This window comes from Elgaria multicarinata, chromosome 11 (assembly GCF_023053635.1).
Source record: "Elgaria multicarinata webbii isolate HBS135686 ecotype San Diego chromosome 11, rElgMul1.1.pri, whole genome shotgun sequence".
In the NCBI taxonomy this organism is placed as follows: domain Eukaryota; kingdom Metazoa; phylum Chordata; class Lepidosauria; order Squamata; family Anguidae; genus Elgaria; species Elgaria multicarinata.
Window position 1 is genome coordinate 36,346,569 of NC_086181.1, and position 26,798 is coordinate 36,373,366.

General features: G+C 44.0%; 1 protein-coding gene across 1 annotated transcript in view; it reads right to left on the minus strand.

Moving 5' to 3' along the window:
* The window catches only part of SLC39A2 (solute carrier family 39 member 2), a 378,852-nt gene that overhangs the window by 329,632 nt on the left and 22,422 nt on the right, over positions 1-26,798 (minus strand). The gene's annotated exons all lie outside the window — the stretch shown is intronic.

The window sequence follows — 26,798 nt, forward strand, 5'->3', positions numbered from 1 at the left end:
GATCAGTGCCATTTATTTATTTATTTATTTATTGCATTTATATTCTGCCTTTTTTTTCCTCGAAGGAACCAGAGGCAGTGTACATAAACCTCCTTCCCTCCATTTTATCGTCACAACAACAACCCTGAGAGGGAGGTTAGGCTGAGAGTCTGTGACTGGCCCAAAGTCACTCAGTGGGATTCCATGGCTGAGTGGGGACTAGAACCCGGATCTCCCAACTCCTAGACCAACACTTTAGCCACTACACCACTACACTATTCTCACATTCAACATTCAATATACATCCAATAGAGAGCTGCAGCTAATCACAGTTGATTAATGGGTGTCTCTGTAGGGGGCATATGCTTTTCATGTTCAAACTATACATGTGCATGTAAATTTAGTTATTACATTTACTCATTAAAAATGTACATGTATCTGAAGTCAGACCATTTCAATTGATGACATTCAATTTTGGATAGCTTTTAAAAAAGAGTTTGACAAATGTCTAAAAGATAAGGCTATCAATGGCTACCACCAGCTCGGGCTGTGCAGCACTTCAGATCCAAATTCCGATTCTGAAGCAGATTGGGGTGATTCGGCCCTCTCAATCACTGATCGGAAGTGGCTCAGGGGTCTCTGGATCGATCCAAAGCAGTCTAGGTTGATCTGAATCAATTCGGACCAATTCGGCGATTCGGATGCCATTTTAGGGCAAACCGGGTTTGAGGAAAAACCACCTATAACATTTCTATGAAATGTGGTGGCAGACGCATCCAGGCTGTTCATGGCAAGGGGCGAGGTGGAAGTGGTGAGACCAGCACTACTAGTGGGCAAGCAGGTTGTCTCACCCACAGTGAAACTTATCGGGTGCCCTTCTTGGCTGAGACAGCAGCAGCAGCAGCAGGCAGAGGTGCCTGATTCCGGCACTACTAGACACTGTGGGTTTCCCTGGCCAGCTGGTTGTCCACTAGGGGAACAGAATGCTGGACTAGATGGACCCTTGGCTTGATCCAGCAGGCTATCCTTACCTTCTTAATACTTTTAAAAGCCATAGTAGGATAGTAACTGTATTGTGGCCAACAAAGAGCCAAACTAAGTGTGATCTTAAATGCATTCTTTCATTTTCTGCATAGTTTTCTTTTCTCCTTATGCAGATAGATGTTGTGCAAGGGGGTGAGTGGGCCACCATTTCTATTAAAATTCCCCACCTGCCATTAGCAGTATTTGCATTGGAATCAAAGTTTCCATTGCCTGTATGCCTAAGAACCCCACCACCACCGGTTTCCTAGAGCAAATCTACACGTCGTACTGAAGGTGCTTGCGTGCGCCCCCAGTGCACCCCCAAAACGATTGTGTAGATCCTGCCAGAAGAGACAGAGGAAGAGGCAGAGGAGGAGGCAGCTGGGGAATCCGGCTGCGTTCTTGCCGCCGCCGCCGCCCACCTCCCCGCCGGCCTCCTGCTGCCGGCGAAAGAGCCACCCGGGTTGCTCCGACAGGAGGGCACGCGTACACATACACGTGCTCCGAGGGGTGGGGTGGGGTCGCTCTACCGCTGCCTGCTGCTGAGGAACAGACCTTGGAGGTGCAGAACCCGGCGCTGGCCGTTCAGCAGTAAGTGGCGGCATGTGAGGCGGCAGCGCCCTGCTCTCCCCCACGCAGTGCGAAGGAAATAACTTCGTTGTGCGCAGGCTCCTCGCCTCCTCCCTCTCCTCTTCTCCGTTCTCCTCCTGCCTTTCTGCTGCCCTCAATACTCTTGGCTAGAGCCGGTTCCAGCGTGTGTGTGTGTGTGTGTGTGTGTGTGTGTGTGTGTGTGTGTGTAAACTTGCCCTCAGCGGGGGCGCCATCCTTTTCCTTCCCATCTAAAATCCGCAAATCTGGGGCAGGATCTACACAATCATTTTGGGGGCGCATTGGAGGCGCACGCAAGCGCCTTCAGTACGACGTGTAGATCCCCCCCTGGTGTGTTGAGCGCAATGATGCATTTGATGCCATGTTCAGTTTGGCTCTAAAATGTCACAAATGGATGTGCAAGTTATTAAGCTCTCTAGAAATCCACAGGCTGGATGTTAAGCAAAACAAGAAGGGGGGGTGTTGGTGGGTGGAGAAAACCTGGGCATTCCATCTTCACCAAAAGTGAAGACTTTCAGCATTTACCCCTTTCAAAACGCTTTCAAATGTTATATCCTGGTTTATGTGGACCAGAGCCCGGGCAAAGTACTTTAAAGCCAGTCCTAATGAGAAAATGGTTCAATCTTTCTGGAAAAGTGTAGAGGTTGGACCTCCAAAATGAGGAAGTCAATTCAAGGCACTGTTGAATATTAACCAGAAATTAGCAATGCTCATTGATGGAAGGCTATTTGGCAGCACCTGTCCTGGGAATCCACTTCAAGGGTTTTCAGTCAAGGGCCCTGAGAAAAACCTACACCATTCACACCATACCCATTTCACATTGTCTATACAGATTTCATTCTTTCAAATACATTTTATTAATTTTTTCCATTTCAGCATACAGCAGAGTATACAATTCAATCGCTTTGGTATAATTCTCATACCATTACATAGGTAAGTATGCTATTGTCTTCTTAGCTTTGTTACTTACAATTAAAATAAATTTTAATCTTTTAAAATTCTTGAACTATAAGAACAGTTTATATGGCAGTCACACACCTGCCATTTTCAGAGAATTTTTTCTCCAAAATGGGATCCAGTCTTTATGTGCCCCAGCAGAGGAAACTCTGGGTGGATTCCAAGGGTATCTTATCACCATTTCTGGAAGGGGAATGCATGTCAGGGATATCAGGCCATGTCAGAATGAAAAGGTAAGACTTGAGAAGATCTACATTAGAGCTCCTTGAGTGTGTGAAACAACGCTGCAGCAGTATTTCTTCAAAACACAATAACTTCCATTGTGGAACACACTGATGAATGGGTTGCAGTGTCTGTCATGTTTATAATGCCACACAAAATTGCAAAGAGTTCTCATTACAGGAGGAGGAGACTGAAAGGTCACGTAGGTGTAAATCTGGCTCTAAAGCCAAAGGCATGTTTGATAGCCACTGCAATCCAACAACATCTGGAATGCCATATCTGTATCAGAAGCAGTAAACTATATACACCAGTTGCTGGGGAACATGGGTTTGAGGGTTCTGTTGCACTGTGTCCTGTTGGTGGGTCCCAGGTCAGCCACTGTGTGAACCGAGTGCTGGACTAGATGGAGCCTTGACCTGATCCATCATGGGTCTTCTTATATTCTTATGTTCTAATACAATTGAGTAAGTGAAGGACTGAGATGGGAGCTATCAGAATAAAAAGGTAACACTTGAGAAGACCTACATTAATGCTCCTGGAGTGAGTGAATCAACGCCACAGCAGTATTTCTTCAAAACACTGTCATTTCCATTGAGTAACACACTGATAAATGGGCTTCAGTGTCTACCATGTTTATAATGGAAAAATTGCAAAGGGTTCTCATTACAGGAGGAAGAGATTGAAAGGTCATGTGGGTGTAACCGTAAATCCGGCTCTAAAGCAAAATGCATGTTTGATAGCCACTGCAGTCCAACATCTGGAATGCCACATCTGTATCAGAAGCAGTAAGCTATATATACCAGTAGCTGGGGAGCATGGGTGGGAGGGTGCTGTTGCACGGTGTCCTGTTGGTGGGTCCCAGGTCGGCCACTGTGTGAACCGAGTGCTGGACTAGATGGACCCTTGGCCTGATCCATCATGGCTCTTCTTATGTTCTTATGTTCTAATACAATTGAGTCAGTGTAGGGCTTTGATGGGAGCTGTCTGTTGATCTTTCTCTCTCTTTTCTCTCCCTATTTCTCTTCATTTGTTTCTTCAGATGGCTGCAAAGGGATCCTGTGTGTTCTGGTTCCTTTTGGCATCCTCCTGGATAGTGATGAAGAGTGATGCAGCTGACACGTTTGAATCCTTCAAATGGCAGCATATTGATTATCCGAAGACTGAAGCTCCAACTGCTGATGCATACTGCAAAAAAGTTATGGGGGGAAGAGGCCAGGCCTACCTCAAATACAACACTTACCTTCATACCCCAGTCAGTGTATTTGTAGCCCTCTGCAAGCTATATTCGAAGAACCTTTCTTATCAATATGCCATCTCCTTCTCTCCCATTCCAAACACCACGTGTCGGTATATTCATGGACAGTTCATTGCTTCATCCGGGAGAAGAAGGATTAAGGTTCTGTGTCTGAACAAAGAGCCGGTTGCATATAGAGGGGTTCAATGAATAACCAAATAACTATACGGAAAAACTTTCTCATGAATATGGCCTGTCCTCTCCCGTTCCAACCACCACGTTTCTGTATACTGATAAAATGTGATTCATTTAATAATCATGACAGCAAATGCCTTCCCTCTGTCTGCTATTACAGTCAATGCTCCGTATACAAAGATTGGAAGAAGGGGGTGGATCTAGATGATGAAAGGGCATAGGCAGCAATTTCAGTGAATTTGGGGTCATGGAAAATACATTTTGATTTTTCACGTTCTCTACATTTCCATGTGCAAAATTGAGCTGCACTGTTTTGTCCACTTGGCATCTCCTCCAGGACATCCAGCCTCCATTTTGGTTGGGATCCCACAGTGCCTGGCTGGTCTCTCTCTGTATATTAGGCACCTGTGTCTAAAGCAGACTTCCAGAGATGTCCAGGCAGAAGGAGAAACTTGGGCCTCCACCCTTCTTGACAGATCAGGTAAGACGATGGTCTCCTGTGCTCGGTTGTGAAACTCTCTCTAACATTCCATTGGGGATAGAGAAAGGGAATTTGTAGGCTGAGATTTGTTTATGACAGTATTCGGAAAACCCAAGACCGTTCGAGAGAGAGCAAGTCAGGCTCTCAGGTCTTCCTGAATTAGTAGAAATAACATCCCCATTTCTTTTTGTCCTCACAAACTTTTTTATTCTAGTAGGCCTTTAGCACTTTATTTAGTGCTATTTTTCTTCTTTATTGTTGTGCTTTAATGTATTTGTTTTACAATTGATCAATGTAGTTTTCTTGTTTTGTGTTAGTCCCTATGATGGTAAGCCACACTGAATGCAATTTCTTTGTAGAAAGGCAGGGCACAAATATAGTAAATACATTAACAAGTAGGGATCCTGGAGGTGAGAAGATCTTTAGGATGTAGATTCATCAATTTTGAGTCTTCCAGGGAAACACAGACACCTGGAGTTTATGGCATTCATTTCTGATTCACATGTTCAAATGCTCCATTCCTTTGGAACTTGGACTTGGAAAGAACTAGTTATTCATTTGTCTAAACCACCCACACCATACCCATTTCACATTGTATATCCAGATATATTCATTTTGAATAAATTTGATTAATTTTCCATTTCAGCATACAGCAGAGTATACAATTCAATCACATTGATATATCTCTCGTACCGTTACATAGGTAAGTATGATTTTGTCTTCTTAGCTTTGTTACTTACAATTCAACTGAATTTTAATCTTTTTTAACATCTTGAACTATAACAACAGTTTCTATGGCAATCAGAAATACTTGCCATTTTCAGAGAGTTTTTCTCCGAAATGGCATCCACTCTTTATGTGCACAAGCAGAGAAAACTCTGGGTGGAAGCTCCTGCTCACTTATGACCATGTCTGGAAGGGGAATGCATGCCAGGGATATCAGGCCATGTCGGAATGAAGTGGCAAGTCTTGAGAAGATCAACATTAGAACTCCTCCAGTGTGTGAATCAATGCCATGGCAGTGTTCTCGTTACAGGAAGAGGAGATTGAATGGTCAAGTAGATGTAATCATAAATCTGGCTCTAAAGCAAAAGGCATGCTTGATAGCACTGCAATCCAACTTCTGGAATGCCACATCTGTATCAGAGGCAGTAAACTATATTCACCAGTTACTGGGGAACATGGGTGGGAGGATGCTGTTGCACTGTGTCCTCTTTGGGGTCCCTGGTCGGCCACTGTGTGAACCAAGTGCTGGACTAGATGGACCCTTGGCCTGATCCATCATGGCTCTTCTTATGTTCTTATTTTCTAATACAATTGAGTAGGTGAGGGGCTGAGATGGGAGCTGCCTGTTGATCTTTCCATCTCATTTCTCCCCCACTTCTCTTCATTTGTTTCTTCAGATGGCTGCAAAGGGATCCTGTGTGTTCTGGTTCCTTTTGGCATCTGCTTGGATGGTGATGAAGATTGATGCAGATGACACTTTTCCATCCTTCAAATGGAAGCATATTGATTATCCGAAGACTGAAGCTCCAACTAATGTTGCATACTGCAAAAAAATTATGGAGGCAAGACACCAGACCTACCTCAAGGACAATACATTCATGCCCCAGTCAGTGTATTTATAGACCTCTGCAATAAATTTTCGATAAAAGCTTCTTATCAATACTCCATCACCTCTCCCCTTCCAACCACCAACTGTATGTATTATAATGGACAGTTCTTTGCTTTGACCCACACAGGAAAGATTAAGGTTCTGTGTGTGAACGGAGAGCCGGTTGCATTTAGAGGGGCCAACCAATAACCAAATAAATCTTTCCTCTCTTAGCTTCTGAATTAGAAGTATAGACATAGGCCGAATGAGATCTAGAATCCTGCCCGGTTCAATGCTGCCTTGGTTGAACTTGACTGTATCGAGAGTAAAACTTCCACCTCACTCCCTTTGGGTACTATACTCCCCCATGTGAACCCCAGCATCTCCTTTTTATTTGTATAATCTGATTTCCTTTCCTGCTTTTCTTGCTATGAAATTGTATTAGGTAGCATGTGCAAGTTGCGGTTTGTGTCCTCCATGTCTACATTTATGCCTTTACTAAAATAAATATTTTCCTCGATTAAGCAATAGATCAAGTCCTTGATTCTTTGGAAGTGTATCACCAAAGTGTCCCTTAGATTGGAGGGGGGAATTAAGGGAGCCTCACCCCTAGATTTCTCTTCAGCAATAGTTTGCTTTTGTAATTACATTAAAACACCTCAACCTGGTAAATCTATGGTAGGGTTTGGAACAAAACTAAGAAAACTGCTACTAAAATGGGTGGATGAAGCTAAGGCTGTTAGCAGGGGAAAAGTGCTAGAAATCATGGCTCTGGATCAGTTTTATTTTCGGTTGCCCAGGGAAATAAAGCAGAAGGTTAAGGACAAAGTTCCTGAAAATGTAAACCAAGCTGCTGAAATGGTGGGCAAACTGATTGAAAACTGGGAAGGGTTAGGCCCCAGGGTGGAGTCTGAGAAGAAGGAGGGGAGGAGAAACCCCAGGTAAAAAGGAATTTTAAAAAGCTCCAACTGATTCCTTTTGCCCCAGAGATAGAGCCTGCTATTCATGTGGTCAGACAGGCCATATCAAGAGCAACTGCCCCAAGTTACAGACACCATCACCAGCTAAACTGGGTGTTCCTAAATCTGAACAAAACAAGCCCCAAGGTGTAGCAAGTGTGAAAAAGTCTTATAATTGTGGATTTGTGGTTACAAACCAGGAAGAGATTAATAATCAATTTAGAGAACCTGTTGATGTTAAAGATAAAACTATCATGGCTATGTTGGATTCTGGGGCAGATGTTTCTCTGATCCGGTCTGATTTGGTGTCACCTGAAGATCTGGTACCAGGAATGTACATTGAAATCCAAGGAGTGAAAGGTCCCTCATTTGATGTCCCAGGGCTTTGCTAGACCTGCCGGCTTATGCCGGCAGGGAGGCGGGGCGGCAGCGTGCTGTCGTTAGCGTGCACCGCCGCAGCTTCCAGACGCCGGACGCGCAGGGACATCGGATCCCTGCAGCGTCCGCCATTTTTTGTTTTTGTTTTTAAAGGGGCCGCGTGTGCCCCGAAGCCGCTGGAGAAGGTAAGGTTTTTTTTATTTAAGTCCCCCCGATCCGCCCCCCTCCCCATCTCCATCTCCCATTCGCGCCCTCCGCCATCCCCTTCCCTTTCTCCTTCGTTGCCCTCCGCCATCCCCTCCCCGGCTCCTTCGTCGCCCTCCGCCATCTCCCCCCGCCCCGGATCACACACACCCCCGGCACGATGGGCACAGCGCTCGTATGAGCGCTGTGCCAGGTCCACGGCTTTTCACGGCTACTCGCGAGTAAGCGAGTAGCCGCAAAAAGCCACGGAAGTAGCTAGACTTCCCCCAGCCCCAGCCTGAGGCCGGAGCTGGGGAAAAGGCGCGCCATAAGCGAATTCGCTTATGGCGCGTTAGACGAGGCCTCAGCGCGGCCTGCCACCGGATTCCCCTATGCGTCATGTGGACGCACAGCAGGGAAACCGGCCCACAAAGCGCGCTAAGGCCTCATCTAGCAAGGCCCCCAGTGGCAAGGTTATCCATAGAATGGAGGGGACTGCGAGGGTTGTATAAGGTGGGTGTGATGGAACCTCAAGCCCCATTTGCCCCTATCATTGTGGGAAAAGATATAATGGATCCAGATGCTCAAATATGTGTGGTGACTCGCAGGCAAAAGAAAAAGGAGGAAGCTTCAAGGGAGGACCAGGCAAAAGCTACTCTGGAAAAAGAAAAAGTACCAGAAATACAACCTGTGCTGATTCCTGAGGTTTTAAACCAAACCCGAGAACCTCTCCAAGACAAAGAAGCAGTACAAGCTTCTATGGAACCTGCAGACAATAACCTGATTAACCCCAGTGAAGTAACTGGGGCAGGTGGTTCTGTAGAAGGAAAGGTTCTAGAGACCCCGTTTCCTGATTTAGGTGGAGTAGAGGAGTTCAAGCAGGAAGTCCTCAATGATCCTATTCTGGAGCCTTTAAAAAGAATTGCTCTCTCTCAAGAGGTACCCTTCTCTGAGGAAGAAAGGGAGCAGATTATTTGGGGGAAAGGGTTGCTGTATAGACTCTGGTTACCAAAAACTCAAAAGCTAAATTGGGAACCATTAAAGCAATGGTGGTACCTAAATAATTCTGGCTAAAGTTGCTGGAACTGCCTCATGATGTGCCATGTGCAGGGTACTTGGGGAAGAACAAGACTAAACAAAGGCTGCTGGCAAATTTATTTTGGCCAGGAATTGCAAAACAAGTGGCTGAGTACTGCAGATCTTGTGAAACCTGTCAACGTGTGGGAAAGGCAGGGCACTGCAGTATAGAATCATAGAATAGCAGAGTTGGAAAGGGCCTACAAGGCCATCGAGTCCAACCCTTTGCAACCTCTGCCTATTATAGGAGAGGCTTTCTTCAGGGTAGACATGGATATTGTGGGCCCCTTCACTAAACTCACCCACAGAGGAAAAAAGTACATCCTCACAGTGGTAGATTTTGCCACAAAGTACCCAGAAGCGGTAGCATTAGCCTCTATAGAGGCTTTGTTGGGGGGTTTTTAGAACAAGATTTCCCTCTGAGATTTTGACAGATTGTAGGACAAATTTCCTCTCAGAGATAATGGAATATCTGTGGAAATGCTGTGGGGTAAAACACTTGAAGACCACTGTTTATCACCCCCAATGCAACAGCATGGTTGAAAGATTTAACACCACCCTTAAAGGAATGATTAGGGCTTATGTAAGCACACACCCTAATGACTGGGATGACAAACTGCAACATCTACTTTTTGCCTACAGAGAAGTTTCACAAGACTCAACAGGATTCTCGCCCTTTGAGCTATTGTATGGCAGCAGAGTGAGAAGCCCTCTTGATCTCCTAAAGGCAAACTGGGAAGATAAACTTGTGCAAAACAAAACATCTGTGGTAGATTATGTGCTGAAACTTAGGCATACCCTAGATATGCTTTGTAAACTGGTTCAAGTAAACGTAACCAAGGCCCAAGAGGTGCAAAAATTCTGGTACGATCAAACTGCACGCTCTAGGGTATTTGAAGTAGGGGATCTAGTAATGATATTTCTTCCCCTGCGCAAAGACAAGCTCAAAGCTGCTTGGGAAGGCCCCTATGTAATTAGAGACAAAATGGATGATTTAACATATGTGGTGGTTAAAGAAAAGTCTGAGAAAAACCCGAAGGTGGTTCATGTAAATATGATAAAGCCATACCATACAAAAAGTGGAATGGTTTTAAGAGTGCATAAGGTCCCTGAAGAAAATATGGAGCAAGGGGAAGAAGAGGTGTTAGACATCTTAGGGCACTGGTTGGAAGAATGCAATCCAGACCAGCTAAGATGGTCAGAACAACTCACCCTTAGAGACAGGAAAAAAATACTGACAGTGGTAACAGAGTTTTCTGACGTTTTTCAAAACAAACCTGGAAAAACTGATTTGGCTGTACATAGCATTGACACAGGAGACCATCTCCCAATAAGGTCACCTCCTTATTGAGTCAATGAGAAGGTGTTGGGAGATATACACAGGGAGGTTGAGGAAATGTTAAGGTTAGGGATCATCAAACCCTCTGTAAGCCCCTGGTCAGCCCCTGTGGTCCTGGTGAAGAAACCAGATAACACCATCAGATTTTGTATTGATTTCAGAAAATTAAATTTAATAACTAAGCCAGATGCATATCCAATGCCCAGAACTGATACACTTTTAGATCAGTTGGGAGCCGCTAAAATCATTTCTACTATTGATTTGTGCAAGAGATTTTGGCAGAAGAACTTGGATGAAGCTGCCAAACCCAAAACAGCGTTTGTCACACCAGACGGGTTATTTGAGTTTAACGTATTGCCTTTTGGATTAAGAAATTCTCTAGCATCCTTCCAAAGGCTAATTCATCGATTGCTGAATGGATTGAGTCCATTTGCAGTAGCATCTATCAATGCTATAGCCATTTTTAGCGAAAGTGTGGAAGATAATTTAGTACACCTAAGAACTGTATTAAAGGCTATACGTGATGCTGGTCTAACAGTAAAACTGAGCAAATGTCAGTTTGGAATGCCTGAAGTAGTGTTATTAGATCACAAGGTTGGAAATGGTCATATAACACCTTTATGAGACAAAGTTGAAGCTATTAAAACTTGGGACATACCTACAACCAAAAAACAGGTTAGGTCATTTTTGCGATTTGCTGGGTATTGCAGGAGATTTGTTCCCCACTTTGGTGAAATTGCTGGACCTTTGTCTGATTTATCAAGATGGGTAAGTGAAAGATTCTAGAGATACTGACAAGAGAATCCAATTGTTTCAAGTTCAGATGTATTTTAATTCCTATCGCTTTTCTCAAACTACAAATATATTACTGTGTTTGCTATGAACAGGGGTGGTTGGGGTGGGTGAACCCACCTGTGCTCGCCTTGGTGGGTTCACTCCCCCATCACCGCTACCTGCCAGGTGCTCACCCCATCACCAGCGCCACCTGCTGGGCTGTGCGAGCCTCTTCTGAGGCTCGGCTTGGCCCAGCTAGTGCTCAGCAGCTGCCCCCACACAAGCTGAAATCACACCCTTTCCCCTCCCTGTATCAGTGGCAGCCACCATTGCTTCAACAGAGGGGAAGTGAGCAATTTTGAGAACCTCTAAAAACTGTGCACTGCAGGAATGCTCCATTCATGCCTTTACCCTTGCATCAATGGTGTTACTTGTTTATTTTTGCATTTATATCCTGCCTTTTTTCCCCTCTAAGTAACCCTGGCGGCATACATAATCCTCCTCCTCTCCATTTTTACCTCACAACAACAACCCTGTGAGGTAGGCTGGGCTGAGAGTCTCCAAAGTCACCCAGGGGGTTTCCATGGCCAAGTGGGGACTAGAATCCCCAGGGAGCTTTGGCTATTGGGCGGTATAAAAATGCAATAAATAATAATAACAACAACAATAATAATAATAGAATCCATATCTCCTGACTCTCAGTCCAACATGGAGCAAGGGGAAGAAGAGGTGTTAGACATCTTAGGGCACTGGTTGGAAGAATGCAATCCAGACCAGCTAAGCTGGTCAGAACAACTCACCCTTAGAGACAGGAAAAAAATACTGACAGTGGTAACAGAGACTCTCAGTCCAACACTCTAACCATTACACCACACTGGCTCTGTTATGGCTGGCATCGGCAAGAGGGAGGAAGTGTACAATTTACAGAAGCTCCCGAAATCGTGGACGTCCCCTTCCTGCATCAATGGCAGCCTTGAAGACCCCATGTGGATTTTCTGGGTCGCTGGTGGGGAAAGTGGGATAACACTAATAAAGTTTTGTATCTAGCTAAGCACAGCATGCCCTAGAGAGGTACAACCAATATACTTTCTTTCCTTGTGTTGAGACTTGAGAACTTAGAGAAAATAGAGGATCTGCACTGTATTTTTTTTTAATTACTGTGTTTTGCAGTACTGCCCTTGGAAGTCCCATGAGTAAACAAAGCCCCTCATGTGAAAAAAAAAATACATACCCCAAGCAGCCCGTTAATACGCTTACGCTACGCTCAGTCAATAAAGACTCCTGTCCAAACAATTTGCTCCACCACAATCTGGGATGCTAATTTGAGGCAGGCAACATTCTGTCAATTGAAGGCTTTCTGTATCTTCCTCCAGGACTGATACTGCTGATGTTGTCCCTCAGTGAACATGAAGTGGGCTGGTTGGGGGTTTATTCAGATTTGTCACCATTCCGGCTGATTTTGCTGTTGCTACTACTGCACTATTCTTCCAGCAAGAGTTTGAACTCCTCCAATCATAGCTGGAGGACAACAGTTCAAACTCATTCATACAGACCTTCAGATGAGATTATCATTGGGCAGTTTGTATCCATGACACTGAGTCAAATCACTACCCAGGAGTTTACAAAACACCCAAGTTTTTCCATTGAAGGAAAAGCTTAGTAAGTAGCTCTTGTTCATTCTTTCTTTCATTTATTCATTCTCTCTCTCTCTCTCTCTCTCTCTCTCTCTCTCAGGCCATAGCTAAACCTAAGGTTTATCCCAGGATCATCCTGGGTTCATCCCTACCTGAGAGCTGGATGCCCTGTGTGGCACTTAGATGAACAGGTTTGACCCCAGGACAATCCTGGGCTAAACCTTAGGTCTAGCTACGGCCGCACACACACACACACACACACACACACACACACACACTGTTGTACTAGGCCCAGTAATCATTCTTAGCTTCAGAAAACAGATTACTAATTTTAAGCTCTTAAACTCTTACCAGTTTACCAGTCTTTTCCTTCAATCTTCCATTCTTCTCTAGGCGTAGTATAGTGCAAGCTGGAACATACTTGATTTAATAATAAAGAAAGAAAATCTCATTGCAGCATGATCCCTAAAAATTACCAGCATTTCCTTGCCTTCATTTTTGCCATTTGTGAGATCAACAAAAATGCTGAATTGTTACCCAACATTACCCTGCATCCCAAGATATATGACAGTGCTTTTAATACAAGGAAAAACTGTTGGGGCATTCTGAATATTATTTACACAGGTCAACAGATTCCTCCCAATTACAACTGTGTCAGAGAAGATAAATTAATGGCTGTGATTGGAGGGCTCACCTCTCAAAACTCCATACAGATGGCCAACATCTTAAATACCTACAAGATCCCACAGGTATGTGTTTAGGGTTAGAGAAATGCAAGCATATGGGGAGTTCATACTTGCATCAAAACTGTTGAGGATAAAAGTCTCGGTCCAGCCAAAAAAGGTCTTTCTTGACTGTACAGCCATTACAGTATCGATGTCAATTCCTGGAATAAGAACATGCACACTAAGGACCCCAAGATATGATTGGGGCAAAGCAGAGTTGTAAATGTTTAGAATTCTGTTTGTTTTTCATCATGCTTAGAATCTATTCTCAGTCTGTGAACTGAAATGAGTTTGGTAGGAAATATGAGATGTGATTGTTAGTGACCACAATGTTTGTGATAAGATTATATTGAATGTGATGAATACTTTGGCAGATGTTTGGATGAAATCACTTCTAATCAAGAACCATGTAATGGTTTGTTCAGTACTGAAGATATAACTTTCCTCCCATCAGCTCAGCTATGGCTCCTTTGACCCAGCACTGAGGGACAAAACTCATTTCCCTTCTTTCTACCGGATGGTCCCAAATGAAGACCTTCAGTATGTTGGGATTATTCAAGTACTCAAGCATTTTGGATGGAATTGGATTGGCCTCATAATATCAAATGATGACAGTGGAGAAACCTTTCTTCGAAGCCTGAGACCAAGGCTCTTGCAGAACGATATTTGCATTGCTTGGACACAGGTGATCCCAATCGTGACACTGTTTTTTAAAAACGAAATACTTCTAGAAAAACTGAGACCAATTCTATCAACTCTCCCATTGACTGAAATCAATGTGATTCTTGTATATGGTGACAGTCAGTCTCTGGAGGCTTTACGACTAGTCTTATACTACAAGGAAATTGTTGATGTGGATCCTGTGCAGAGGGTATGGATCACAACAGCTGAATGGGCTTTCACTGCTTTAGTAATTGGGAGCAAATTCCCCACGAATTCCTTCAATGGCACCTTGTCATTCAGACTCCATACAAATGTGGTACCAGGTTTCCAAGGTTTTGTTGAGATGATCAGTCCCTTCCAGACAACGTTTTATTTCTTCCGTCAATTCTGGATCAATGTATTTCTCTGTTCCTTCCCTATGTACAACCTCTATGTCCCGATCAAGAGAAATTGCACTGGGGAGGAGAAGTTGGGGACCCTCCCTGGATCTGTCTTTGAACTGGGATTGTCCGGCCAGAGCTACAACATCTACAATGCTGTCTATGCTGTTGCACATGCGCTCCATGCCATAGTTTCATCAAGAGATAGATACAAAGTAATGGGAGATGGAGGAACATGGGATCTCTTGGAAGTTCAGCCATGGCAGGTAGTTGCAGCTCCAGGAGACAAATTGCAAAACATCTTAAAACTCCATCGCAAAATTAATCCAAAATACAACAAGAAACAAAATCATAAATAAATCAACAGCAGAAAAAAGAGTTACCAAACTTAATTTCTTAGACCACCACAGAAAACAAAGGCCTCACTCTGTGTTTGGAACAGGGTGTCTCATCCAAACATTTATTTTAGCCCCATTAAATGCTGTCTATGCTAGACCCATCTCCACTGAATTATGCATTCTCTTCCTTTAGGAGATCTATTGCCAATCAATTGATTTCACTGGGTGACTTGAAGGTCCAGTATTAGAAGTAAAAAAATAAAAAAAAATCATCTTCTGCTTCTTATTTATTTATTTATTTATTTATTACATTTTTATACTGTCCATCAGCCAAAGATCTCTGGGCAGTGCACAATCCTTAATTATATAAACCTCCATCGTACCTCTCCTTAGTCATCATTACTTTTTAAATATGATGAACCAAAAGATTCCTGATCTTTTGTTTGCACTCTTAGACCTAGATGGTTAAACAAGAATGATGGAGAGCACCCAGCTGATAAACCTACTTGGAACAGGCCACATAACTATGATACAAACACAGAGACCAGATTGTGCAAAAAAAAAAAAGCCAGATGGCAGCTCTGTCCCCATATCTACTCCATAAAACAAAAATGACAAGGTCCACAAGTATGAGATCAATATTAACACTCCTAGTGCAAGAGGCCTACAAAATAGCACTGGGCCAATTAGCTGCAAAATTTATAAAAGAAATACTCACAAGTGCAATTGAGCCAATTGGTTCACATATGTACACAGAGTATTCGCACCTTTACTGTCACATAGATGGCACCTTTATGGCTGCCATTTATGCAACAGGGAAAATGCACACAATAGAGGCTCCATAAATTACATATTTCCTCCACTACATAAATGGCAGCTCTAAAGGCCCCATTTAAGGCAAGAGTAAAGGTGCAAAGAGAACTAGTTCTGGGTAGATGGTGTTCTTCTGCTGGTGCTCTGATCAATGTTAGTTGACATCTTCTTTCCCACCTTTGATAGATATTTTTTAAAGTTTGGAAAGTACGAGATCTTCTGGATTCATTTTTTGGAGGCAATGATTCGGTGACTAATAAGTACTGAAAATCAACTTTGCATAGAGGTGATATTAACAGGTTTCATGCTATTTGGCGCCGTTCATAATTTTTCTCTTTCCTTTTAGCTTCACGGGTTTCTGAGAAACCTCCGTTTTAACAATAGTGCTGGTGAAGAAATATATTTCAATGATAATGGGGATTTGGCAGGAGGATACGATCTCATCAACTTGGTCACCTTCCCCAATGAATCCTTCCAGAGGATACCAATTGGAAAGGTGGACCCCCAGGCTCCTGCAGGGAAAGAGTTTACCATTGATGGAAGCCTCATTACTTGGAATCAGAGATATAATCAGGTAGGAATGGCCACTGCCATCCTCATCACCATCATCATCATCACCATCTCTTACGCACATATCTGTGTTTAGATTTAGCAGCTTCCTTCAGGCACACCTAATATGATGGAGATAAATTTCTCAGCCCCTCCCTGCTCTTCTCCTTCTCCACTCTTCTTTTGTATTTGATCCTGAGATGTATTCAAGAAAATTTCATGTAGGGTCAAATGTCACAAGCAAAAAACGGTATCAAGATTGACAGGAATGTCTCCTTCCTCTGTTGGAATGGGCAACTCTAACCATTTCAGTTTCTCCCCAAACCAATCTTTTTGTTTTGTTTTGTTATCTCAAGTTACTTCTCTCGCCGATATGAACTTCACCAATTTTGGTAATATCTAATTTGAAAAGAAATTGTCACCCATCTGCACCAGCCAAATTGAATGGATGTAAGTGCAGGATGCAGCATTCCTGTCCGAAAGAAGAAGGACCGAGGGGACAGGAGCAGGCAGAAGTAACATCGGGGCCTGCTCCTGCTGGACTCTTCCCCCCCCCCACAGGGCAAACTGCCATCTTGGCCCTGTGGGGAAGAAGAAGGACCGAGGGGACAGGAGCAGGCAGAAGTAACATCGGGGCCTGCTCCTGCTGGACTCTTCCCCCCCCCCACAGGGCAAACTGCCATCTTGGCCCTGTGGGGAAGAAGAAGGACTGAGGGGACAGGAGCAGGCAGAAGTAACATCGGGGCCTGCTCCTGCTGGACTCTTCCCCCCCCCCACAGGGCAAACTGCCATCTTGGCCCTGTAGGGAAGAAGAAGGACCGAGGGGACAGGAGCAGGCAGAAGTAACATCGGGGCCTGCTCCTGCTAGACTCTCTCTCTCTCTCTCTCTCTCTCTCTCTCTCTCTCTCTCTCTCTCTCTTTCTCTCTCCTCCCTCCCTCCCTCCTTGACTCCTTTTCCTTGTGTGTCATGTCTTTATTAGACTGTAAGCCTGAGGGCAGGGACTGTCTTTTTTGTTAAATGTAAGCCGCTCCGAGAGCTTTTTTTGGCTGAGGAGCGGGGTATAAGTATGATAAATAAATAAATAAAAAATAAAATGGGTGCAGCTATTCCAAGCATAATGAAGACTATTCCTCTCATTGTTGTCAGATTCCAGAAGGGGAAGTAAATTAGACTCGCATTTTCCTGAGATTCCTTGTGACAAAAACATACAGTAACCTTTGAGAATTTTGATTTAACTCTGGTAGCCGACAATCCCATATGAACTATCTCTGTATCGGCATTCTTCCAGAGTTTTAAAATAGCCTTGCAAAGTTTTGATATTTGGATTGTTTGGGGGCTTCTGATTAAATGTTTAGAGTGTAGAGTCTATAGCCATAGCTCAGAGGTAGAGCATATACTTTGCCTTCAGATAGTCCCAGTTCTCATCCCCAGGGTATGCAGGTTATGGCTGCCCATTGCAAGCACAATAGAGGGGCGGGGAAAATAAAGAGACAAGACCAGTATGTATGGTTTCAAATTTGGGCCACATGTATTAAGATCTGCAAAGGAAGCACTGGGCGGGCCCTCACTGTGCCCGCAAGTAGCAGTTGTTTTAATGGTCGAAACATTCTATACATGATGAGTGGCATCTACTTGATTGCACCCACAGGCCTACCCTTTCGGGGAGGGGAGGCCTTCCTGTGTCACTCCCCCCTCCCCGATCTGCAAGGCATCAGGTGGAGTGAGGTGAATTGGCCTCACAGGTAACCCTTATCCCCCCACTGGGGCCGCAAGAACCCTCAGCAGAAGGCCTCAGGCATCACCTGTCACCAAATAATGGTGCCACAGAATGATCACCATCACTGTTTTCTAAACATGCCCGCCCCTAACAGCCTAGGCTGAATGTGACCAATTGGTAAAATCCAACTCCTAAGACACTCTCTCCAGACTTACAGTGTGAAGTAGGTGAAAAACACAGAGCCCCAGCCAATCGGGCTATGTGAAAAAATCTTGTCACCAAACGGGTGACAAGATAACCCACGTAGCATACTGGGAGGGAAGGAGGGAGCCACAATCCAGCAGAGCCCAGGGGCTGGGTGAGTCCACCTAATATCGGCACTGCCGCCCCACCCCTAACCAGTGGTGCTATGGAGCCACCTCCAATAGCGAGGAGGCACGTCTCTTTCTCTCCCCCACCCTGCCTGCAACAGCCTCCCCACGGCCATGTGAAAAGGACATGGGCGAAGGTCCCTTGTTGGGAAATCTGGCCCTTTCTGATGTATTCATGCCTTGGCATATGCCCAAAGATACTAACCTGATCCAAGTCATGAGATCTTGTTATGTTCTGAAGAAAAAGAGATTAGTTGAGAGGGAAAATGAGCTCATTTTCAACCAGATAGCTTTCCTTGTCATTGCCCTTAGATGGTGCCCAGTTCCACCTGTGTGAAGAGTTGCCACCCTGGACAGAGCATGGTCGTCCAGCAAGGGAAGCAGATGTGTTGCTATGATTGTGTTGAATGCCCCCAAGGGAGGATTTCAATCCAGATGGGTAAGTGAAGGATTCCAGAGATACTTACTCAAAAACCCAAAGTTTTCAAATTCAGATGTGTTTTGATTCCTATCAACTTTATGTCAATAATATATACATTACTGTGTATACAATGAACAGAGAGGAGCAGAGGAAATGCTGATAGAATCGCTATCCCTGATGCTGAAGAAAGAGGATTTATTTTATGAGCTTGCCTTAAAAGATTCAAGCTAAATAGAGGGAACATTTCTGAACTCAGAAAATATAACGTCTTTGCTCATTACTTTCAGATGCAGACCAATGTGAGACATGTCCAGAAGATCAGTACCCAAGCAGGAATCAGGACCATTGTATTCCTAAAGTCATCACCTTCTTAAGTTATGAGGAACCTTTGGGAGCAGTTCTCACATCGTTGACTCTTTTCATTTCTGTGATCACACTTATGGTTTTGTGTACCTTCATTCAGCACCACAGTACACCCATTGTCAAAGCCAACAACTGGAGCATCACGTGTACCTTGCTCTCCTCTCTGCTGCTTTGTTTTCTCAGCTCCTTCTTATTTATTGGGTGGCCTGGGAAGGTGACCTGCCTGCTGAGGCAAACTGCATTTGGTGTTGTTTTCACCATCGCTGTTGCTTGTGTGTTAGCAAAAACCATCACTGTGGTTTTGGCCTTCATATCTACGAAGCCTGGAAACAGGATGAGGAAATGGGTTGGGAAGAGGCTTCCTGTTTTGGTGATATTTTTTCTCTCTCTGATTCAAGCTGGGATCTGTTTTGTGTGGCTGGCCATTTCTCCCCCTTTTGCAGAGTTCGACATGCACTCCCAAGTCAGTATGATCATAGTTCAATGTAATGAAGGCTCAACCTTAATGTTTTACATTGTCCTGGGCTACATGGGGATTTTGGCCATCATCAGCTTCACGGTGGCTTTCTTGGCCAGGAAGTTGCCTGATACCTTCAATGAAGCCAAGCTGATCACTTTCAGCATGTTGGTGTTCTGCAGTGTTTGGGTGTCTTTTGTGCCCGCCTACATGAGCACCAAGGGGAAATACATGGTGGCTGTGGAGGTCTTCTCCATCTTGGCCTCTGGTGCTGGCTTATTAGGTCACATCTTCCTTCCCAAATGCTACATTATTATATTCAGGCCTGAACTGAACACCAGAGAACAGTTAGTAAGGAAAAGAAAATAGTCACAATTTGGGAGACAAGTGATGCCATCCTTGATTTCAGATTATCATGTTTTTTACCTATTTCCCAACCTGATGTCACTAAAGTGTGACACAAATGGTTCTCCACATTTGCAATGCCAGTTTGTCCTATGGAATTGGTGGCGGCAATTTTGGTTACTATTGGTGGTGGTGTTCAAACTCCATTCACTTCTGGGTGGTGGTAGTTGCCATCATCTAAGATGAGGCATCAAAGAGTTCAGAGAATTTTTCTAATTACAGAGACAAAAATGTTGACCACTCACAAATTTTCCTATAGCCCCTAGGATGCCATGTGGGGGCCTGATAAAGTTGTACTGTAGCTCACTTTGTCTTAGATCCAGGTATCCACAAAGATCCATTTTTCCAACCCCTGATAGAATGAAGATAGCTTCTTATATTAAACCACCCTGTTTAGCTTTCACAGGATCATAAACACACTGTATCTAGTGTATAACTGCATTTTGTGTTGATTCATATTCCTGTTACTAAATATTTATAAATCTTTTGAATGTTTTGTATGAAATATAAAATAAGAATAAAGATAAATTAGGATGCAATCATATGAAGGTTTAGATGGAAAGAGGTCCTACCATTCTTGAAAGTGGACTGAGATTGGGTTGGGTTTCATCCTCATCTTTTTGAGCCAGACATAATTAAATTATTCCTACCCATTTCACTTCTCTTTCCCTCACACCCAGTTAGAAACTGACTTTCTTCCTTCAAAACAATCCTACTTCCTTTATTCTTTCAAACTGGATGCTGATTCTTCTATTTCTTTATCATATTTTGTATCCCAAATTCCAACACCTAGTTTAAAGAGCTTAGATGGCCTACAGAGATCATCCAACATTACTCTCAGAACTACCGTGAGATACTGAGCTGGCTATACCCAGTAAGGATTGAACTCAAGCTTTTCCACACTTTTGATCCTTGACTTAGGCCTCATCTACACCAAGCAGGATATTGCACTATGAAAGCAGTAGGAAAGTGGTATATGAAAGGCAGGAGCCACACCAAGCAGGATATAGCGGTATGGAAGCAGTATATGGCATGTGTCAACGGGCCCCAACAGTTATCAGTGCACTTCAGGACCACTATAAAGCAGTAGTGTGGCTCCTGCCTTTTATATACTCCTTTCATAGCACTTTCATAGTGGAATATCCTGCTTGATGTAGATGAGGCCCAAGTTTCTTGACAAAGCCTCTAGAAGGGCTTATACCAGCTGAATGTGGGGGTGGGGAGCCAACTTCAAGTATAACCCGATGGGATCTGAGCTGGTAGTGACTGACCAAGAAAGAGATCTTGGGGTTGTGGTAGACAATTCAATGAAAATGTCACCTGTGGCTAGATCTACACCAAGCAGGATGTAACACTTTGAAAGTGGTTTGAAAATGGTATATAGAATGTATTGTAGGCTTCAACAGTTGTCAAAACCATTATAAACCATTTGAAAGCAATAGTGTAGAACCTGCCCCAGTGTGTGGATGCTGTAAAGAAGGCAAACTCCATGTTGGGTATTATTAGAAAAGGTATTGAGACGAAAACTGCCAGTTTCATACTGCCTTTGTACAAATCTATGGTGCGACCGCACTTAGAATACTGTGTACAGTTTTGGTCACCACACCTAAAAAAATGATATTATAGAGCTGAAGAAACATACAGTGTGAATGGATCGAATGAGTGTGATGTGGATGGTGAAGGTTTTTCTCAGTGCCCTTGATTGGAAACCCTTGAAATGAATTTCCAAAATAGCAGGAGCCAATCAGCCTTTCTTCAGATGGGTGTTGCTGTTTTGTGATTAATATTGAACAGTTCCTTCAACAGAGTTCCATATTTTGGAGTTCCAACCTTGCCTCTTTTCCAGAAACATCAGGACAATTCCTCTCATTAGCACTGGCTTTAAAAGCACTTTGCAACGTAGCTGAGCTTCTTTGCAAATTGTGTTTAATTTTAATCTACAACCCACCCACCCCCATGCCTGGCAGCAGCTTCTAGGGTCGCTAAGTCAGCCGGGCCTTGAAGGGATCCTCAACTTTGCCACATGCAGGAATAAAGCTGAGGCACAAAAACTTCAAGCTCAGCTGCTCCAAAAGACTTACTATGTAAAATTAATATAGGAAATCCTGGAAGAAATGCCAAAAGCAGAACTGGCCCAAATGGTTTGGATATAAAGCTAAATTAGCAGATATATTGGGTGAGTATCAGCGAGAACTTTGATCTAAATCAATGATTTCAACAGGCCTTTCTCCTCCATGATGATTTAAATCACCATGAATTAAAGCTATCCCACCCACTGGTACATACCCCCTGGGGTCGCTCAGAGAGTCCTTCCCCGACTCTGTATCTTGGCACCCCTAGAGGGGGTCATGAAGAAGGTCTAATTTTAACTGAATGTTAACCTGCAGTCAAGTATCTCAGTGAATGATTTAGCTATCTCTACCTACCAAATATGAAGTGGTAGGACTTTCTAGTGGCTTGGCTAAGAGGTAGGGTGACCATATGGAAAGGAGGACAGGACTCCTGTACCTTTAACAGTTGTATAGAACAGGGGATTTCAGCAGCTGTCATTTATATGCATGCAGCACCTGTGGAAATTCCCTCTTCATCACAGCAGTTAAAGCTGCAGGAGCCCTGCCCTCTTTCGCATCTGGTCACTCTAGCTATACTCCTGCGTAGGGTGACCATATGAAAAGGAGGACAGGGCTCCTGTATCTTTAACAATTCTATTGAAAAGGGAATTTCAGCAGGTGTCATTTGTATATATGGGGAACCTGGTGAAATTTCCTCTTCATCACAACAGTTAAAGCTGCAGGTGCCCTGCCCAGCCCTGCCCTGCCCTGCCCTCTTTTAAATCTGGGCACTCTACTATAGCTCCTGCACCTTTAACTCTTGTGATATAGAGGTAATTTCACCAGGTTCTCAATATATACAAATGACACCTGCTGAAATTCCCTTTTCTATGCAACTGTTAAAGATACAGGAGCCCTGTCCTCTTTTCCATATGGTCACCCTACTAAGAGGCCTGAGGCTGGGAGGAAGGCTAGCGAGAAAGTAAGATGGCCTTGATGACCAGATTGAACGAAAGACCAAACTTAGCACTTTTAAGCTTTACAATTTGACCCTTTACTTCCCAATTCCCTGTGACGTGCCACTCCTTTTCCCACTCCCTGACAAAATGATTATCAAGCCGGCATCATAAATACGCTTAATGGAGGGAACTATCCTGCCTCCCCCACTCCCCCAAACCATGTCTGGGATAGTTTGGTTTCCTGGCTCCAAGGTTGGAAACAGGGCTCTGGCCTTGCAGCCTCAGAACCACACTAGTCTTTCCCTCCCCCAACCCATCCACCCCTGTCATAGCCAGTGCAGAGAGAACTGTGTCAGCCTCTTCAGCATACTTGGAAAAAGGAGATGGAGAAGAGGGGACATTACTCAGGGTGGGGAGGGGAGGAGACCTGGGCAGCTGTGATAAAACTTATCTGGTGGTGGTCCCAATCTACTTCCCTTTTCCTCTGAGGCGCCATCTAGCCCAATTGCCCATCTAGCAGAACTGCAGGGCGGTTGGAGTGCGGAGGCAAAAAAAAAACACCTTAGGCTGCAATCCTATACCCGTTTACCTGGGAGCAAGTGCCATTGAACTCAGTGGCCTTTACTTCTGAGTAGGCATATAACCAGAAGCCTCGTGTGGCGCACAGTGGTAAGCGGCAGTTACTGCAGCCGAAACCCTCCCCAAAGCCTGAGTTCGATCCCAGCAGAAGCTGGTTCTCAGGCAGCCGGCTCAGGTCGACTCAGCCTTCCATCCTTCCGAGGTCGGTAAAATGAGTACCCAGCTAGCTTGGGGAAAGGTAACCATGACTAGGGAAGGCAATGGCAGAGGATTAAAATGTCTCATCTGCATCACTCTTCATCACTATCCAGGTGGATGCCAAAAGTAATCAGAACACACAGGATCCTTTTTCAGCCATCTGAAGAAACAAATGAAAGAAATAGGGGGAAAGATGAGATGGAAAGATAAACAGACAGCTGTCATCTCAGCCCCTCACCTACTCAATTGTATTAGAACATCATAACATAAGAAGGGCCATGATGGATCAGGCCAAGGGTCCATCTAGTCCATCTAGTCACACAGTGGCCAACCAGCTGTCAACCTGAGACCCACAAACAGGACACAGTGCAACACCACCCTCCACCCTCCATGCTCCTAGAAAACCAAGGAAACCCTCCATGAGAGGTGCCTGTCCAGCCTCTTCTGAAAAACCTCCAGAGATGGAGAACCCACCACCTCCACTGTTGTACAGCTCTTACCATCAGGAAATGTTTCCTTATATTTAATCGAAATCTAGGTAACTGTCACTTATACGCATTATTTCAGGTCCCCATTTCTGTGGCAATGAAAAATAGCTCTTGATCATCCCCTCTGTAGCAACCTTTGATGTTGCTGAGCTGAAACTCCACATGGGAGTGGCAATGAAATAGTTACAGTGGGCAGAGCTCCTGTTCTGGGTACCAGCCACTCCATTTCATTGTCCCAGTTTTCCGCCCTCAAGGATCAGTCCACATTTTGTGCCTACTGAGCATGCTCAGTCTTCATTGGCCTGTGCGGTGTGTGTGTGTGTGTGTGTGTATGTGTTCCGTTCTCTGCAAAACTGCACAAACATGTCATATAGATTTAATTCCATCTGGTATCAATATATATGTTATGCCAGTGATTGTATAAATTAAACTAAAAGAAAACAAGAATAGATGCACCCATCTGACAACAGGTAAACCTTCTTATTTGATGCAATGCAGTGATGTCGTTCAAAGAATGGGCCTGAAGTTCTTCTTCTTGAGATCTTTCTGAATCTCCTTCAGCCACCGGTGCGCTTTACATACAGAGGACAGGGGTGGGTTCTTATGCAAGATTGGTACGGGAAGGCTGGGATGAAATGCCAAGGATCAGGACTTCCCAGCAGAGAGATGGAAATGAAGCAGAATTAGTAGACCAACCTGAAATTCTGCTTGTTAAAGAGTCTGAATTCTCCAAAGCAGCTGAGCAGTGCTGTTCTACAGGAAATATACAACTTTTCCTCAACTGGTCCATGGTACAGCTGGCATTTTCATCCAGCCTTATGTGAACTTTTTTTTATTACATATCTCAGGAATATTGTTCATTGTATCCTGAATGGACAGGCCTGTATCCGGCAAGATTTACAATATTTACAGTTCCTATTCCCTCTCCAAATACAATCATTCTCTCTATTTTATCTCTATTTTGGTCTTTTGGTCATTCACTGGAAAATATGAATATGCCAAAAGTAACCAGAACACACAGGATCCCTTTGCAGCCATCTGAAGAAACAAATGAAGAGAAATAGGGGGAGAAATGTGATGGAAAGATCAACAGACAGCTCCCATCTCAGCCCCTCACCTAGTTATTCCCCCTTTCCCGGATTTATTACCCCAAATTCTGACAAATCTGGGATTTTCCTGTCACTTGTTTCATTTCACAACACCACCAAATTGCTTTATTCAATGTATCATTACAATTACAAAATTGTGGAGTTGGAATGGACAACAAGGATCGTCTAGTTCAACCCTCCCCAGTTTTCCACCCTCAAGGGTCAGTCCACATTCCGTGCTGACTGAGCATGCTCAGTCTTCATTGGCCTGTGATGTGTGTGTGTGTTCCTTTCTCTACAAAACCGCACAAACAAGCCATATATATTTACTGTACAGAGTAGCCTAAGTGTGCCCACATCATATATTTATATACAGGAGATATGAGAATGGCAGTTTTATTTTTTGACGCCTTTCCAAATAATCTCCAATATGGAGTTTGCTGTGTTTCACAGCATCTACACCCTGGGAACCTGCCTTCACGGTGCTGAGTTAGCACCACGCTGCCAGCAAACCCCACGGAATCACTGCTGTGGAGTGGCAGACAGTAATCCTCACTGGAAGAGGCAATGCATGCTTTCCAGTGGCCATTTGGCTCACTGGGCCCACAACCTGCCCCTTTCTCGGTTTCCGGTGACCCATCAGAGGTCAACTTCCACCCAGGAATGCCTCCCAAGCGACGCTGGAGTGAAAACAGGTGACAGAAGAGTGACCTCACTCAGGTGACCTCATTCTGGTGACCTCACTCTGGCAGGAAAAGCTGGGGCAAATCCCCAACTTTCCAGGGCGCATCTCCATGGGAAATCCCTGCAGTGGCTGCGAGATGGTTGCTGTGTTCTATAACCTTATAGACAGCCCCTGGGTTGACATTTTCATCAATTATCCATCTCAGCGCCATGATCCCTTTCCTGCTCAGCCATTGCCAGCTTGGACTTCATCAACATACATTTGAAGTTAGGATTTTTTGTCCCAACGTGCGTCACTCTATATCACGCTCTGCCCTCATTTGTATCTGTTAAGGAAAGCAAGGTTCCTCGGGTTTTAACTGTTGTGAAGAGGGCATTGCACCCGGTGCTGCATGCCTACAAATGACACCTGCTGAAATTCCCTGTTTGGCTTGCACTCTAATATGAGGTCGCCAAATTCACACTTCCTGAACAAGATACAAACAAGAGAGCCACTTTCTGTCGAGATCCAAACATTTCCAAAGATCGTGATGCCAACAAACCAAAGAAACAAAAACAAAGTGTGCACCAAGATTGCATTCATCTCAAAAAAGGCTCACAAAAATACATGCATTTTAAAAATGTGCCCAAAATACACGTATTTGAAAAAGAAGTGTGTAAAATGGATTATTCATTGAGAGTCGTTTTTAAAATGTGTAAGTTTGTAAAAAAAATATACACAAAAATAAACAAACATGGATTCAAAATCTGCCACGAAACCAAACATTAAGAAATCAATTTCTGAGAGCCTTTATTGTGTTTATATAGAGTATTTCATTAGATGCTGCTTTGAAGAAATGAATCTTAAAAGGTTTGCTTCTCTTAATGCACTTTTTTAAAAAGAAAGAAAAATGTCTTGACTTTTTTTCTT